Below are 15,947 nucleotides of genomic sequence, written 5' to 3' on the forward strand. Positions count from 1 at the left end.
TAGGAACTGGAGTTCTGCGGCCGCAAGGCAACTCTTCTGCAGCCTGCACAATTAGGATTGTGGCCGCACAATTGTTGTGCGGTCCACAATTCACAGAGGCTCTAGACTTGGTCTTTTTGTATACTTTCTGATCTTCGACTCTTTGTGGCCGCACAACTCACGTGCGGTCCGCACTTTGTGAAAATATCTGCTAAATTCTTCCTCTTGGTTTGCGGTCGCATATGGAATTCTGCTGACCGCAGTTTCTTCTGTTGCCGTAGAATTCATTCTGTGGACCGCACATTAATGCTTATGTGTCTTTTATTTCCTTGTACTTTGGAATACTCCTTTCTGAGTCAGATTTCATCCCGGGAGATCAACTTCCATCATTCCTGCAGTTTTGCACAATCTCATCAATTTCGAAAATATAATTCAATGCTTTTAAACTAAAACAAAATCTAAAAGGCACTAATAAGCAGTCAAAATCTCCACTTATCAACTCCCCTAAACTTAAGTCTTTTCTTGTTCTCAAGCAAATAAATTAGTTCTCACCTCCAGCAGTTAAGGGTCATTATTACTAGCCACGGTTGAGCCATTCACACCTTAGCTGGGACCAACAATTACCCACACTACTCATGTATTATCAACAAGGCGACAAGTTAACATTTATGCACATATTGTTCTAATGTGACATTCGAGCTTCAAGAATTGACTTTACTTATCACGGGATCTTGCTCTATCTTGTAGGTCATGGTGGACTACAAACTCTTCCTCCTCTACTTTCCATTTGCCAAGCTTACTTAAGAAATTAGCACTCAATTCAACGACTTATGAAAGGCTCACTCATCTCTCTCAAGAGAATGTCACAAGTACGGCTTCAAGTACCATAGATGTGCCCCTCATGTAGATAACCACTAATGCAAGTTCACTTGTCTCAAAATCAAGTAGGACTTCTTTTGCGATGTAATGAACGCTTTTGGACTAGGGTTTGATACAATATGGGTGAGTGGTTGCACCTTTCTTAAGCATTCCATCTTTCTCTTCTCGGCTCACACTTTGCCAATTCCTTAAGGCACTTTCTTTTCCTTGGGGGACTAGAGAGACTTAACATCACTCCTTCTTGATCATTACACTAATTTTCTCCTTTTTTGATTCTCAATGTTTGGGATCATTACCTCTCTTTGAATCCCTTAAACTCTTTCACTTATTCACTTTTTTGCATTCTTGTTTTTGTTCTTTTCTTTTCGTTCCATTCCTTCTCATCATTTTTTTTTGCCTTGATACTTTTTTCAATTTCCTCGTCTCTCCCCAAAACTTAGGTTTTTATCCATTTGTCTCACATGAGTGTTAAGGAAATCTCGGGTGCTAAGAGAGGGTCACGATAGAACGGGCAAAGGCTTGTAACATTGTTTTCAAATGAAAAGGCTAAAGGATCGAATGGGTTGACTAGGGATGACAACACTGGTAGGCAATAGAAAACTCAAACGGGCCAAAGAAAGCCTACAATTACTTCTCAAGCCAAGCAAAACTTAAGATTTCACCTTCAAACACATTCGGGGCAAGTTCTAGACCCTTCACATGGGTACATGGACTAGAAACAAGGAATCTCACCTTTCATGCAACTAGATTGTTAAAGAGGATAGAGTTGAGAGCCCACAATGACCACATTTAAGATTGAAGAACACTATGGTCCAATTAAACTACTGATGGTATCAAAGTTACTAACTAGAGCTATTTCCTTTTAAAATACTTGTCTCTAACCATATGCATGTAGTTAAGTGTGTTGGTGCCAAATGAAGCATGTTTGACTCTTCGAGTTTGACTTAATTAGGTCTTTTTATTCATTACTACTACTATTATTATCTAATTACAAAATAGACTCATTCCCTTAAGAAGGTTGTCACGCCATCCATCTTTGGGGCGAGTCACTTCATTCACACAATAGCTACCTTTGAAAAGAACCGTGGCATTAAGAAAATCAAAGGTTTATTATCTAGGAGAATATAAAAAGAAACTACTAAATCAAACACTAACTAATAAGGAACTAACATAAAGAAGCTAAACGACAAAAACTATTGAAAGCATAACGAATATACACAAAAAGGGAGAGAGAGACAGAGAGCAGATATACACACAATGAGAGAGAAGAGAGAATATATACATAATGAGAAAGAAAAATAAAATAATATCAAGTTATTACAGGCCAAATGTCTCAAAATGTACCAAATAAGATCAATAAAGTAACTCCACCCCCGAAAAAAAATAAACATTATCCCCAATGCTTAACAAATAGGAGTAAAAAAGGGAAAAAGTGAAGAAAATTCCATATGGATCCTTGGACATCTCCGTTTCCCCAGCAATGTCACCGCTCATAGTCTCATCCCACTGAATTTCAACATCCTCAACTCTAGGTGTGACTAGGTTGGTGAACATCTGACGCACTGCCTTGGCAGTGTCAGCAGCAAAGTGTGGCTCCTCAGACTGTCCAGTTGGTGTCACCAGTGCTGATGGTGCTATAGGATCTAGGCATGGCTGGTGTGGGTCAATCAGCATGTCAAAGGGAAGATCTCCAGCTACAGCAAGCTTAGGCACCTGTCTCCGAAGCTTGTCCACTGACTTCTTGCTGGCCTAGGACTTTCTCATTTTCTTACTTCTTTCCCTAGCTCCTCGATCACTGACCCATGTTGTACCAAAGTAGCCATGATATGTTGTGGTTTCCTAAGAGCTTCTTCAATGTCTCTTCCATGGTCGGGGGAAACTGAGGTGCCTAAACAAAGGATTATGCTGCAACAGTACTGGATAAGTCAGACAGCTTTGAAGTGGCTATCTGTTTCACGTTGTTAAGGCTCGTCAATGTCTAGGAGACTCGCCCCGCAGAAAGTGGGACAGTATGCATGGGCATCAAAGTCAAAGCCGAAGTGGAAGCTATGGCAGGAACTGTAGTAGGGACTGAGGATGATAGTGGAGGCATAGCTGCGGCATTAGAGGAAGACTCAGTTGAAGTGGATGGAATATCAATTGCCTCCGCAACTACCACAACTGGCTCATCATACTGCCATGTGGTGGTAGACGGCTGACTTTTTCTGTTTGGGTTGTTCGTATCCAGAAGTGAATACCATCAGAAAGTCTTCTTCGACCTCATCTTTGTATTAAAATCTTTTAGTTCCACCCTCGCATTTGTCGGATACTCTATAATGATGTTGGAATATAGGTAGGAAGAGTCATCCTACCTGGCGATCACTAAGATGTTAGCCAACATCACGGCACCTACATCGATAGGATACCTGGCTATAATGAAGGCAACCAAGACTACCCGAGGAATTAGAAAGTGAGTTTGATTTTAACTAGGGTCAAGTCTGCTTCAAACAATTGATTGCCACAATTTTGCTTCAAAGCTCAATGTGCTCTGTTGGATAGGAACCCCTGCTATGATCCATGGTGGTGGTGGTTCTGGTGCGGCTAAAATCTCTGCTAACGAAGGACGAGTTGTATCCCCAAGTGCACACTTCTCTAGGTATTCTATTAGCTCGACATCATGAAAGCCCAAGTACATGTTAAGTGTGTGCTGATCAAATCGCACTTTGAGGTATATCACTTTCGTCACCTTCGTCCTCTTTTAATATGCTCCACATTGGCGTAGAATTCCCAGACAAGGTACTCTATTGCCTCCACCACGCTCTGGGTAAACCATATCCACCCTTTGTATTCTCTAAACTGTCTCAGCACAGATGGGTTGTACCTTTCTAAATCCAACAATAAGAACTGTCGCTCAAGTGTTAGAAACCTCGCCGGCCACCAAGTACAAAACCTGGTGAAGGCAGCTAGGCTGACAAAACGGTCTTCCCAAAATTCTTTCTTCTTTGACCTTTCAAGGACGACAGCTGTAGCATCTCCTCCTCTGCCATCATCGGGAATGTCCTGAACTGTTGTATCTTGTGCCTTAGGGATAAGTGTAGTGGATGGCTTAGAAGCTTGAGTAGCACTTTTCGAACCCTCGAAAATGCTATGAGATGAGGACGACTCGTCCTAACTTGATATCTCCCTTGCTGCCTAAACTGGACAGCCGACTACTCTTGGACAGAGGCTAAGTTTCCCTCTTATGTTTCCCTAGGCGGGACATAAGAGCTGGACTCAAAGATATCTGCACCTCTTGCTCTGCCGGTTTTAGCTTTCTTTGTAATTATTCTTTGTCGGCCGAGAGGTAAAGCACTCTTTCCTCGACCCCTAGAAGGTTCACCCCTCCCTTTAGAAGTATCACCTCTACCTCTAGATCGAACCATTTTCTGTATCAAGCAAGAGCGGTTGTTAGTTGCAATTCAATGTTCAATCAATCAAGGAGATATGCAAGTATACACCAAGAAACACAGTGAAGGTCACAGTTCAATCATGCTTGCAGGATAAGGATCTGCAGTCCGCACAATTTTCTTTACGGCTGCAAATGTGAAGTGCAGTCCACACATTTTTCCTTGCGGCCGCCGCAACTCAGAAACCAAAAATATTCCAACTCTCTAATGACGGAGAATTGGCTGATGTGTAGCCGCAATATGTTTTCTGCGGTATGCACAATTTGTCTTGCGGCCGCACATTTGATTCACAAATTTGTAAACTCTCTGATGACAGTACAGGGGTTGTTCTACGGATGCAATGGGAATTCTGCGGTCCAAACAATTTTCTTGAGGCTGTAGACTCATTCTTTACTAATGATTCCCTAGACTCACATCTGCAGACCGCATAATTTCAGGTGCGGCCGCAGAATTCAAAAAACTATGAACCGTTCAGTAATTCTATCTAGGTCTTGTAATTTTGCGCAAATTTTGTCATGGTAGCAGCATAAAGGCATGAAAATACATTGACTCAATCCCCATAGAGCGTGTACTAATTGACCCACTACAAATTTACCCCCACATAAATGAACAATTTAATTCTATGACAAAAGGCCTAAAAATAATTAAAAAGCTATAAACTAAACTAAAAATGCAAAAATATAACAAGGAATTTAAGCATACCATATATGAATGAGTGCAATGAATGAGTGATCAACAGTTGTTGGTGTTACTCCCCACAATATTACGTCAATATTACGTCCCGTAGTATTACATTACTGTGATATTACGCTTCGCAGTAATAAGTTACGATAGTGTTGCACCCTGCAGTATTTTACGTTAAATTTGTCATAAGGTAATTGACATCAGTCCAAGGAAAAGATTATTTGGGGATTATAAGGATTATGCTATTTCACTAGTGATTAGTAAATTCATGAAGGTGAAAGGGGGAACAAGTCTAAGAAAATGAATATTGTCAAAGTTTGGCATTTTGGGATAAAATACAGACCGAGCTAAAATACCCGACATTTATGGACTAGTGTCATACAAGGTACTACATGGCCATGATAGTAAGGTATACAAGGTCTGTTAAAAGAAAGTAGTATTTAATTAAGTTGGGACAATTTTTAAATTATGCGGGTAATAGATTAATTACCGGGTAACGAAATATTATCTGGTTAACTAATAAGTGGATAAAAATTAGTATTCCACCTCACCCCACGTGGCAAGAAGCCACAAAATTGGAATGACTAATGTAATCACATTTGCCAGATGGCTAATGTAATAGCCGAGATCATGACTTAAGTCTTGAATAAGACTTATCCATGATATTTTGAAGGAAGTGCCTTAAAAGGCTTCACATTCCATAATCTGTCATTGGCATTTAAAGCCTAGGACGTTGAAAGCAGAAGCTTTTCATTTCAAACAACAATTTCCAATTTTGCCTTTACTTGCATTTAGGATCTTTATCTTCAGTTGATTGATTTGGTTTTAAAGACCAAAAATATCGGGCAGAAGTCATTCTTGTCAACACTCTTAGACAAAAAAAATCTCAATTGAAATTTCAAAAGCAACAATAATTTACATTTGTATTATGTATTGAACCAAAAACGTGAAAATAAACAATAGCAAGAACATTTTCATGCATGGTTCATACACTGTAAAGCCAATAGCAGAAGCTTAGATGCATCCAAATTTTGCGATTCTAAAAGAGTACGGTGCAATCCTCGCCAAGAATATTATACGGATTTTTCCCTACTCCAGGTATGTAAAGGCTCTCCCTTTTTTCTTTTGGCATTGTTCAAATTATACTGAAGAAACGAGCAAATACACAGTTTCTATAGATTACTTTATTCATAGAAATAATAGGGGTATTTATATTCGTGATTCCCGATGAGAACTATTATTATCTTCTGTTCGTGGGTCTCAGAATAATACGCAGCTGAAAAAGTTTATCCGGAAGGAATATTGAGATTATTACGTATTTTTCATGCATTTCACTCATTTATACATGTGCATTGACCCATGACCAGATGGCGTTATATACGCGTATATATGTAAATATATGTATTTGGGATATGGGAAAAGGTTACGGCGTTATATACGTATCACCACCTGATCATCTGGTATATGATGATGATGTTGCCCACAGTGGCTGAAATATGATTCAAACGGCGTTATATACGCATATATATGTATGTACTCAAACGGCATTATATACGCGTATATATGTAAATATATGTATATGGGATATGCGAAAGGTTATGGCATTATATACACACCACCACCTGATCAGCTGGTATACGATGATGATTTTGCCCACAGTGGCCGGTATGATATAATGGAATGCCCTCAGATGCTGATGATGTTATGAAACATGTACCTATAGACGACATGACATTCATACGCACATGCATGATGATAAAAGTAATTTATGATCTACAAAGTTATTCATACTTACAGGTTGAGTCATGTACTCTATATGTCTTCCATGTCTCTTATGTATTTATTTATGACCCTTACATACTCGGTACATTAATCGTACTGACGTCCCTTTTACCTGGGAACGCTGCGTTTCATGCCCGCAGGTCCCGATAGACAGGTCGAGAGCCCTCCAAGTAGGCTATCAGCTCAGCAGAAGATGTTGGTGCGCTTCATTTGCTTCGGAGTTGCTCGTTTGGTTAGTATGATTTAGACGTGTATTGTTTGGTATGGCGGGACTCTGTCCCGACCTTTATGACATTTATGTATTCTTAGAGGCTTGTAGACATATGTCGTATACATAAAAGATTGTACGGCCTTGTCGGCCTATGTTTTGAGTTTATAAAGGATCATGTTGGCCTATTAGGCCCGTATGTCATGTGTATATGATGATGTAATAAGAAAGATACGTTACGTTGGTATTCGGTTGAGTAAAGTACCGAGTGCCCGTCGCGGCCCATCGTTTGGGTCGTGACAAAAAGTGGTATCAGAGTAGTTCTGTCCTAGGTAGTCGACAAGCCTTGTCTATTAGAGTCTTGTTTATGGGTGTGTCGTGCACCACACTTATATTCAAGAGGCTACAGGGCATTTAGGATTGTCACTCTTTCTTCTTACTTTAGATCATGTGGTAGAGCTCACTTATAAGAATCCAAGTTCTGAAATTCTAATTTATTCGTAATAAGACGATGCCTACTTCCCGAAAGAAGGTTGGAAAGAGAGATAGTTGTAGAAGAACTAAGTCAGAGGAATTGAATTTTGTATGATGCCTACGATAAGTAAATATGAGGTCTTTAGCAGATCATGGGTGTACTGAAATGGGTAAACTTCTTGATAAGAAGCCTTAAGGCAAGAATTCCTATCCATCTTTATAGTGAAGGATAATGAGCGATTAAGAAGATAAGTACAAGTTTCGGCAAGTAAAAGGAGCAAGGTGAAAAAGGGTACGAGGTACCTAGTTAACAAAAGTTAACAGTGTTTATAATTCAAGCAGAGGAACATAAGCTTTTTGAGTTATATTCAAATATAACAGAGGTATGTACAACTGGCTACACCCATTCCAAATATGCCCTATGTGGGTTAATAGAAAATAGTATAAGAAGATATGATGGATGAATTGTTTGTGTCAGTTGACATTTTCGAAGGATATGGCAAATATGCTAATAGATCTCCTTGTAAGACACCCAGATGGTACACTTTAAAATAGTGCAGCCAGATATGAGTACTACAAAGACATGCACTATAAGCCTTGAAGGGATAAATATTATCTTAGTGTGGCTCGCGTCCCTAGTAAAGCGAGAACGTTAAGCAACTTGAAGAGCCATTGGATAGAGCAAAGGGAAGCTAAGAGAAAAATAATGTCTTGTTCAAGTTTTCAGAATAAAGTGATCGGCATAAATATTAGCGGGAAATAAGAAAAGAGTTAATAAAGCATTATGAGTAAGATGTGATACATGGATGACAACAGTATACCAAAAGATGACAATATTACAAAATCTATAGTCAAGTGAAGGAAGTAACGAGAAGTGACCGGCCTTAGGACAACAAAAGAGTATAGGCCATACAATCATGTCCTCATTTCAAGAAATAAATTTGCAACTCTAGCGTGATTACCAAGAGGAAAAGTTAAACCCTAGAGTAATAGAACCAGTATGGATTGGTGAACAAGATAAACTAAACATGAATTAGGGACTGAGTGACTGGTGATAGTTGCCATCATAAGAACTTCAGATTTTGTTCCGCTAATAATAGAATGGACGACAAAAGAAGATTTATGAGAAATTCAGAGAATGATCATTCAGGAAGGCGTTTCCTACAACAAGCAATGTGAGCAAAGTTTAGCTTAAGGGACTGTATGTGCTAGTTATACTAAATTTCACCCTCGTGAGTAAGTGATTTTGTTGTACTTCGTACGGAAGGATTACCGCAAGGTTAGTAAGAGTCATCGATGATGTGAAAGGATGCCAAAGATGAAAAGGTGAAACATCTATAGGTAGGTCGTCGTAGCTCTAACTCTTAGTACTCCCCTAAAGGGGGGAATATGGAATGATAAAAGAAGAATGCAATAAAAATGAGAAAGGGATAAGGTTGCACTTATCCAAATGCTACAGATATGCTACGATTCCAGAATATTATGCAAATGCGACGTCAAGAGAAGAAGTAAGGGTTTCTGCCTGAGATGTTATTGATAATTAAGGAGCCAGTACAAGACATAAGTTAAGACCAAGGAAATAACCCAAGAAAGATTTTGCGGAATATTGACATGAGGATGGGACAACGAGTAGTTAGTAGTTGATTCAGAAAGAGCCTAGCTATGGCTAGTCAAGAGGATACAAAACAAGACAACAGGTCGTGCAAAATAAAGATAGTAAAACCCAATATAGTGAATTTAGCCCCACAATTATGACATTGTAATACTTGAGAAATATTCAAATAGGAGTTGGGGTAGTTAAAGGTACCGTATGAGTGTTATGGAAATAAAAGATAGTTCCACTGGGAAGACAGTCAAAACTTCAGTTCAGAAGCAGTCGTACGAGCAGATGAGTATGGAGGTAAGTAACTAAGGATAATTACAAGTGAGCACTAACATCAAAAAATTCTATCGGGAATACGGTATAATAAGCTCGCATCTTTACAAGAGTTAGAGGGTCTTCCCTAAGTACTACAACGAAAGACTAGCTGAGGAGATAAGAAAGAAGGCTTCAACCTAAGCACAATGACCTAAAGAGGAAATGGTCGTGTCACAACAATCTCGCAACAACATTGTAAGCATTCTAAAGGAAATTGGCACCTACCGTGGCTAATAAATGGGAAGTAAGAGTTAAAAGTAATATTTGAGATCATATGAGTTGTATAAAAACTCTGGCAAGTGTGGGCACTAAGATAAGCTAAGTATGGATGCAACGAGGGGGTAGAAAGACCAGAAAAAGTAATAGCTTACGTTGAAAGAAAGATAAGATGGAACAAAAGAATTATTTGATCAATGATCCAGAATTAATACATTATGGACACACTCAAGATTTTGGAGCATTATATTTGTTGGCAATCATACATCCATAGAAGATTCCGGTATTAGTTAACAAGAAGAATTGAGCCCAGGGCATAGACAAATGATTGAATTGTTAGAAGATTGTATCATGGATATTCCATAACGCCCATGAAAGGCTAAGGTAATAACTGATACAATGAGCCACAAATCGGAAGATAGCTTAAGCCTACGTAAAGGCTGATTAGAATGAAGGGGAAACTAAAGAATTGCATCACCTAAGTAAATCAGGAGTCTGATTATTGGACCGAGAAAAATTATAGGAGTTGTGCTGGAGAACATGACAGAATCACTCTTAATATCAGATGTTCAAGAAAAATAACACTACAACCATAATCTATAATGGCTCTACAAGAAGCCAGTTAGAAGAAGTACCGACCTCATAAGAAGTCAGTACGAATCTCCCACCGGATTGTATATGTACCAGAGGTGCGAGTAATATAATAGATCTTCAAGTTATGGACGTGAATTACACCTAGGTGGAAGGGAGGTTATGAAGGATATAAAAGATATGATACGAGAGTAAGGTAAAAGTGAACAACGTACGAGATAATCAAATGCAGAAAGTTGTGAATAGTCCATAATTCGGATAGAAGGATATAAGAACAGAGATCCAATAACTAGGAGTGATAGCAGCATCGTCGGCGACATGTCTTCTAGCCTATGGTTTCTAAATACTGAGAGATCTAGTTAAGAAAGTAGAGAAAAGTTAGAGACAATGTAATGTCTTTCTTGACATTCCAGAATAACATAAGGAAATCTATGGTGCAAACAACTTGAAGGAAAGTTTATATATGAATATGTATAGGTCTCAAGCTAAGGTATGGTAGAGCGACAAAGTTTTAAGGAAACATGAGTAAGGATGAGGAAAGGCAAGTGAAAAGGTGACGAGAATGGATAAGTCCTCAAGATTAAGTCCATGAAAACAAGAGAGATAATGGTTTCTCTATGTTATCGAAATTTCAATATAGCCTGAATGAACTCAAAGGAATCTAAGATTAATAGCATTTAGAAAGAATGAAATGCTGACCTAGTAATAAAATAAGGGTATAATTGTGATAGATAAAGGATGACGTTTGTGCCTTCGTTTGAATAATGATTTGGAAAAAAAAAAGAAAATAGAAGAAGAGAAGGAGAAAAAATTTCGTTGGCGGCACGAAATTAGGATACCACATAAGGTGAATCATATTGAGACACTATGAAATGTGATTATGGAAATCACTCCAAATATTCCTCAATGCAACGTAAGCCCTAGCGGTAATGTATTACGTAAGAAGTTTCAAGTCTTCAAGTAGAGGATTATAGATCAATATTGAGGCGAATAAACAATGGTCAGATACAAGTTACAAAGTATGACATGAGATTAGGCCATAATTCTTAAGACGAATGGTAATGAAGGAGCATTGAATGACTGAGATTTATAACTAAAGGATAGGTAACAAAAGTAACTAGGAGCTTGGTAAGCATACCTCACTAAAGATAGATTGAAGTAAAAAAAAATCATGGTATAGTATAACCCATGGAAATGCAGTAAAGTCATATGAATGGCTAACCAGATCTATGAAATAAGATATGGCCATATTGGCAAGTTCTACAAAGCATCGAGCAAATGACTTCAGTATACCTATAGAGGCGCAGAGAGGCATCATATTAAGCCTTGTATATACAAAGTAAGGCCTACAAATTGACTAAAAGATAAAAGGAAAAAGGAAAGATGAATCGCATAAGTGCACCTACAAAGCCAGGTTCATACAGGCTGCATGACAGGAGGTAACAAAAGTTGCATGTTTAGGAAGATTTCGAACACATGTCATGATATGAGCAAAAAGACTAAAGGGTGGAATACCCTAGACTTTGGATTTATTCACAGAGCAACTACTTAAATGGAAAGAAGAGTATTAAGGTATTCACAAGAGCTATAAGTTACGAAAATGATAAGAACATCAGTCAACATTCGAGGACGAATGTTCCAAAGGGGGGAAAGATGTTACGCCCCACAATATTATGTCAATATTACGTCCCGCAGTATTATATTACTGTGATATTACGCTTCGTAGTAATAAGTTACGACACTATTGCACCCTGCAGTATTTTACGTTAAATTTGTCGTAAGGTAATTGACATCAGTCCAAGGAAAAGATTATTTGGAGATTATAAAGATTATGCTATTTCACTAGTGATTAGTAAATTCATGAAGGTGAAAGGGGGAACAAGTCTAAGAAAATAAATATTGTCAAAGTTTGGCATTTTGGGATAAAATACGGCCCGAGCTAAAATACCCAACATTTATGGACTAGTGTCATACAAGGTACTACATGGCCATAATAGTAAGGTATACAAGGTATGTTAAAAGAGAGTTATATTTAATTAAGTTTAAAGAATTTTTAAATTATGCGGGTAATAGATTAATTACCGGGTAACGATATATTACCCAGTTAACTAATAAGTGGATAAAAATTAGTATTCCACCTCACCCCACTCGGCAAGAAGCCACAAAATTAGAATGACTAATGTAATCACATTTGCCAGATGGCTAATGTAATAGCCAAGATCATGACTTAAGTCTTGAATAAGACTTATCCATGATATTTTGAAGAAGTGCCTTAAAAGGCTTCACATTCCATAATCTGTCATTGGCATTTAAAGCCAAGGATGTTGAAAGCAGAAGCTTTCCATTTCAAACAACAATTTCCAATTTTGCCTTTACTTGCATTTAGGATCTTTAGCTTCAGTTGATTGATTTGGTTTTAAAGACCAAAAACGTCGGGCAGAAGTCATTCTTGTCAACACTCTTAGCCAAAAAAAATCTCAATTGAAATTTCAAAAGCAGCAATAATTTACATTTGTACTATGTATTGAACAAAAAACGTGAAAACAAACAATAGCAAGAACATTTTCTTGCTTGGTTCATACACTGTAAAGCCAATAGCAGAAACTTAGTTCCGTCCAAATTTTGCGATTCTTCGCCAAGAATATTATACGGTTTTTCACTACTGCAGGTATGTTAAGGCCCTCTCTTTTTTCTTTTGGCATTGTTCAAATTATACTGACTAAACGAGCAAATACACAGTTTCTATATATTACCCTATTCATAGAAAAAATAGGGGTGTTTATATTCGTGATTCCCGATGAGAATTTTTATTATCTTCTGTTCATGGATATCAGAATAATACACGGTTGGAAAATTTTATCCGGAAGGAATATCGAGATTATTATATATTTTTCATGCATTTCACTCATTTATACATATGCATTTTGACCCATGACCAGATGGCGTTATATACGCGTATATATGTAAATATATGTATTTGGGATATGGGAAAAGGTTACGGCGTTATATACGCATCACTACCTGATCAGCTGGTATATGATGATGATGTTGCCCACAGTGGCTGAAATATGATTCAAACGGCGTTATATACGCATATATATGTATGTACTCAAACGGCGTTATATACGTGTATATATGTAAATATATGTATATGGGATATGGGAAAGGCTATGGCGTTATATACGCACCACCACCTGATTAGGTGGTATACGATGATGATTTTGCCCACAGTGGCCGGTATGATATAATGGAATGCCCTCAGAGGCTGATGATGTTATGAAACATGTACCTATAGACGACATGACATTCATACGCACATGCATGATGATAAAAGTAATTTATGATCTACAAAGTTATTCATACTTACAGGTTGAGTCATGTACTCTATATGTCTTCCATGTCTCTTATGTATTTATTTATGTGCCTTACATACTCGGTACATTATTCGTACTGACGTCCCTTTTGCCTGGGAACGCTGCATTTCATGCCCGCAGGTCCCGATAGACAAGTCGAGAGCCCTCCAAGTAGGCTATCAGCTTAGCGGAAGATGTTGGTGCGCTCCATTTGCTTCGGAGTTTCTCGTTTGGTTAGTATGATTTAGACGTGTATTATTTGGTATGGCGGGACTCTGTCCCGACCTTTATGACATTTATGTATTCTTAGAGGCTTGTAGACATATGTCTTGTACATGAAAGATTGTACGGCCTTGTCGGCCTATGTTTTGAGTTTATAAATAATTATGTTGGCCTATTAGGACTGTATGTCATGTGTATATGATGATGTAATAAGAAAGATATGTTACATTGGTACTCGGTTGAGTAAGGTACTGGGTGCCCGTCGCGGCCCATTAGTTTGGGTCGTGACAGTTGGGCGTGTGGGTAGATGATTCACAATGAATTTAAATATAATGTTGTGTTTGTGTTCAGAGAGGGAAAAGTGTAACAGTTGCCCTAGACCTCTATTTATACTATTGATTTTATAAGGTAAGGAGGAGCGAGTGCAGCAACACAATTTCAGTTGTGGTCCGCACTTTGTTACCTGGAGAGCTTAAGTCACCATTTTGTCTACAGTCCACATAATTTTGTGTGCAATCGCATAATGCTTATTGCAAGCACAGATTTCCTGTTGCGGCCGCTTATCGACCATTTTTATTATAGACCAGCTTCAGAGAGTTGTCGCGCCCCCTTTTTCTCGCGAAATCGGGTTTCTGACATTTGGGAGGACAACTCGTTCCCTATTGGAGAATTGGGTTTGAATTGAAAAGTTTCCACCTAATGATTTAAGTGCATTAGGACACTAGGAGGGATTTGTTTTGAGTAACCAAAGATTGGGTAAGGGCTTGAAATTATCCAAAGGGGAAGGTGTTAGGCACCCCTCAGGATCTACTAGTGTGGTTCCCGGCCAGACAATCATTGTATCTTTAAGTGTAAACAACACGTAGGCGAATAAGACTTCAAATAAGAGGGGATTTTGCACATGACAGTTACAAGTAAGAAAACTAAAAGAGTTGATTATGAAGAAAGACTTTTAAAGAAAGAAACAAAGAAAAGGGGAGGGGGTCATAGGTTTATTAATAATATGGATCACCCCACACAACATCTGGTAATCACTCCTCGGTGAGGGGTTACACATGATGTTACCGCGTGGTCATCATATCCATATTTACCCTTCCCACCCCGTTAAGGTATTAAAGTGCGTAATGGTCTAATTTACTTATTGCATGCTATTACCCGTCCCAATCCTATTAGTCCCGGAGGCATTTAGGACTACTAATCCTAAAGGGGAGGGATATTAGGCTTATTTGTGGTTTTAAAGGTAAAAATTCTAAGCCGACATGCAAAACATGCATAGCAAGTTGGGGGAAAGCACATAACAAGCAAAGGCTCAAACAGACCTCCTTTAAACCAAAGAAAGCACATAATTTAACATGTCTTGCACATATTGTTTAGGGTCTTATTAAGAATTGAAAAGTTGAGGCAGGATGATTTATCACATATTTTCAGATAAGAAGTCCAAATTAGGCTTGCCCGCTGGTTGTAATTAATAAAGACTGATGTAGTTTATAAACTTTTACCCTAAGACTTGCCTAAGTGTTGGACAAGGGTCCTATAGGCAAGATATCTGATGATTTCAGAAACAATGAACTAAATGCGTACTGGTTAGGAGGAGTTGCCAGCTTATTAAAGAAAAGCAAGTTTTTAGCAAAAGTTATAGGTCCTACAAACGTTAGATATTGTTATTACTGGTTTTAGACTTATAAGCGAGTGAAACGATTCAGACTTGATTGGTAGTTCCTATAGGCATGCTTTCTATACGTTGTTGATTTTAAAACCTTTTATGGACATGGTAAACAATGCAGAAAGCCTATAGGCATGACATCTAGATGCTGATGCAAGATTCAGATTTATAGGCATGGTATCTATATGAGATAATGCAGAATCCCTACAGATATGGTATCTATATGAGAGTGCAGAAATTCAGAAATAACCTATAGGCAGGATATCTATATGAGAGTGCAGAAATTCAGAAATTCCTGTAGGCAAGATATCTATATGAGAGTGCAGAAATTCAGAAATTCCTATAGGCAAGATATCTACCCTTTGCATACATGGTTATCCCTCCCTTTTTTACTAGCCATCCTAAGAGTTTATTACAAGTTATTACAGCCCAGAATGAAATAAGAAAATAAAAATACATCAGAAGTTAAAAGTGCAACCAAGGAGAGCCTAATTCAGACTCCATGTCTGAAATATGAGATGAACCAACTCCAAGAGATCATGATCCAAAGCCT

This window comes from Nicotiana tabacum, chromosome 16 (genome assembly GCF_000715075.1).
Source record: "Nicotiana tabacum cultivar K326 chromosome 16, ASM71507v2, whole genome shotgun sequence".
Lineage (NCBI taxonomy): Eukaryota > Viridiplantae > Streptophyta > Magnoliopsida > Solanales > Solanaceae > Nicotiana > Nicotiana tabacum.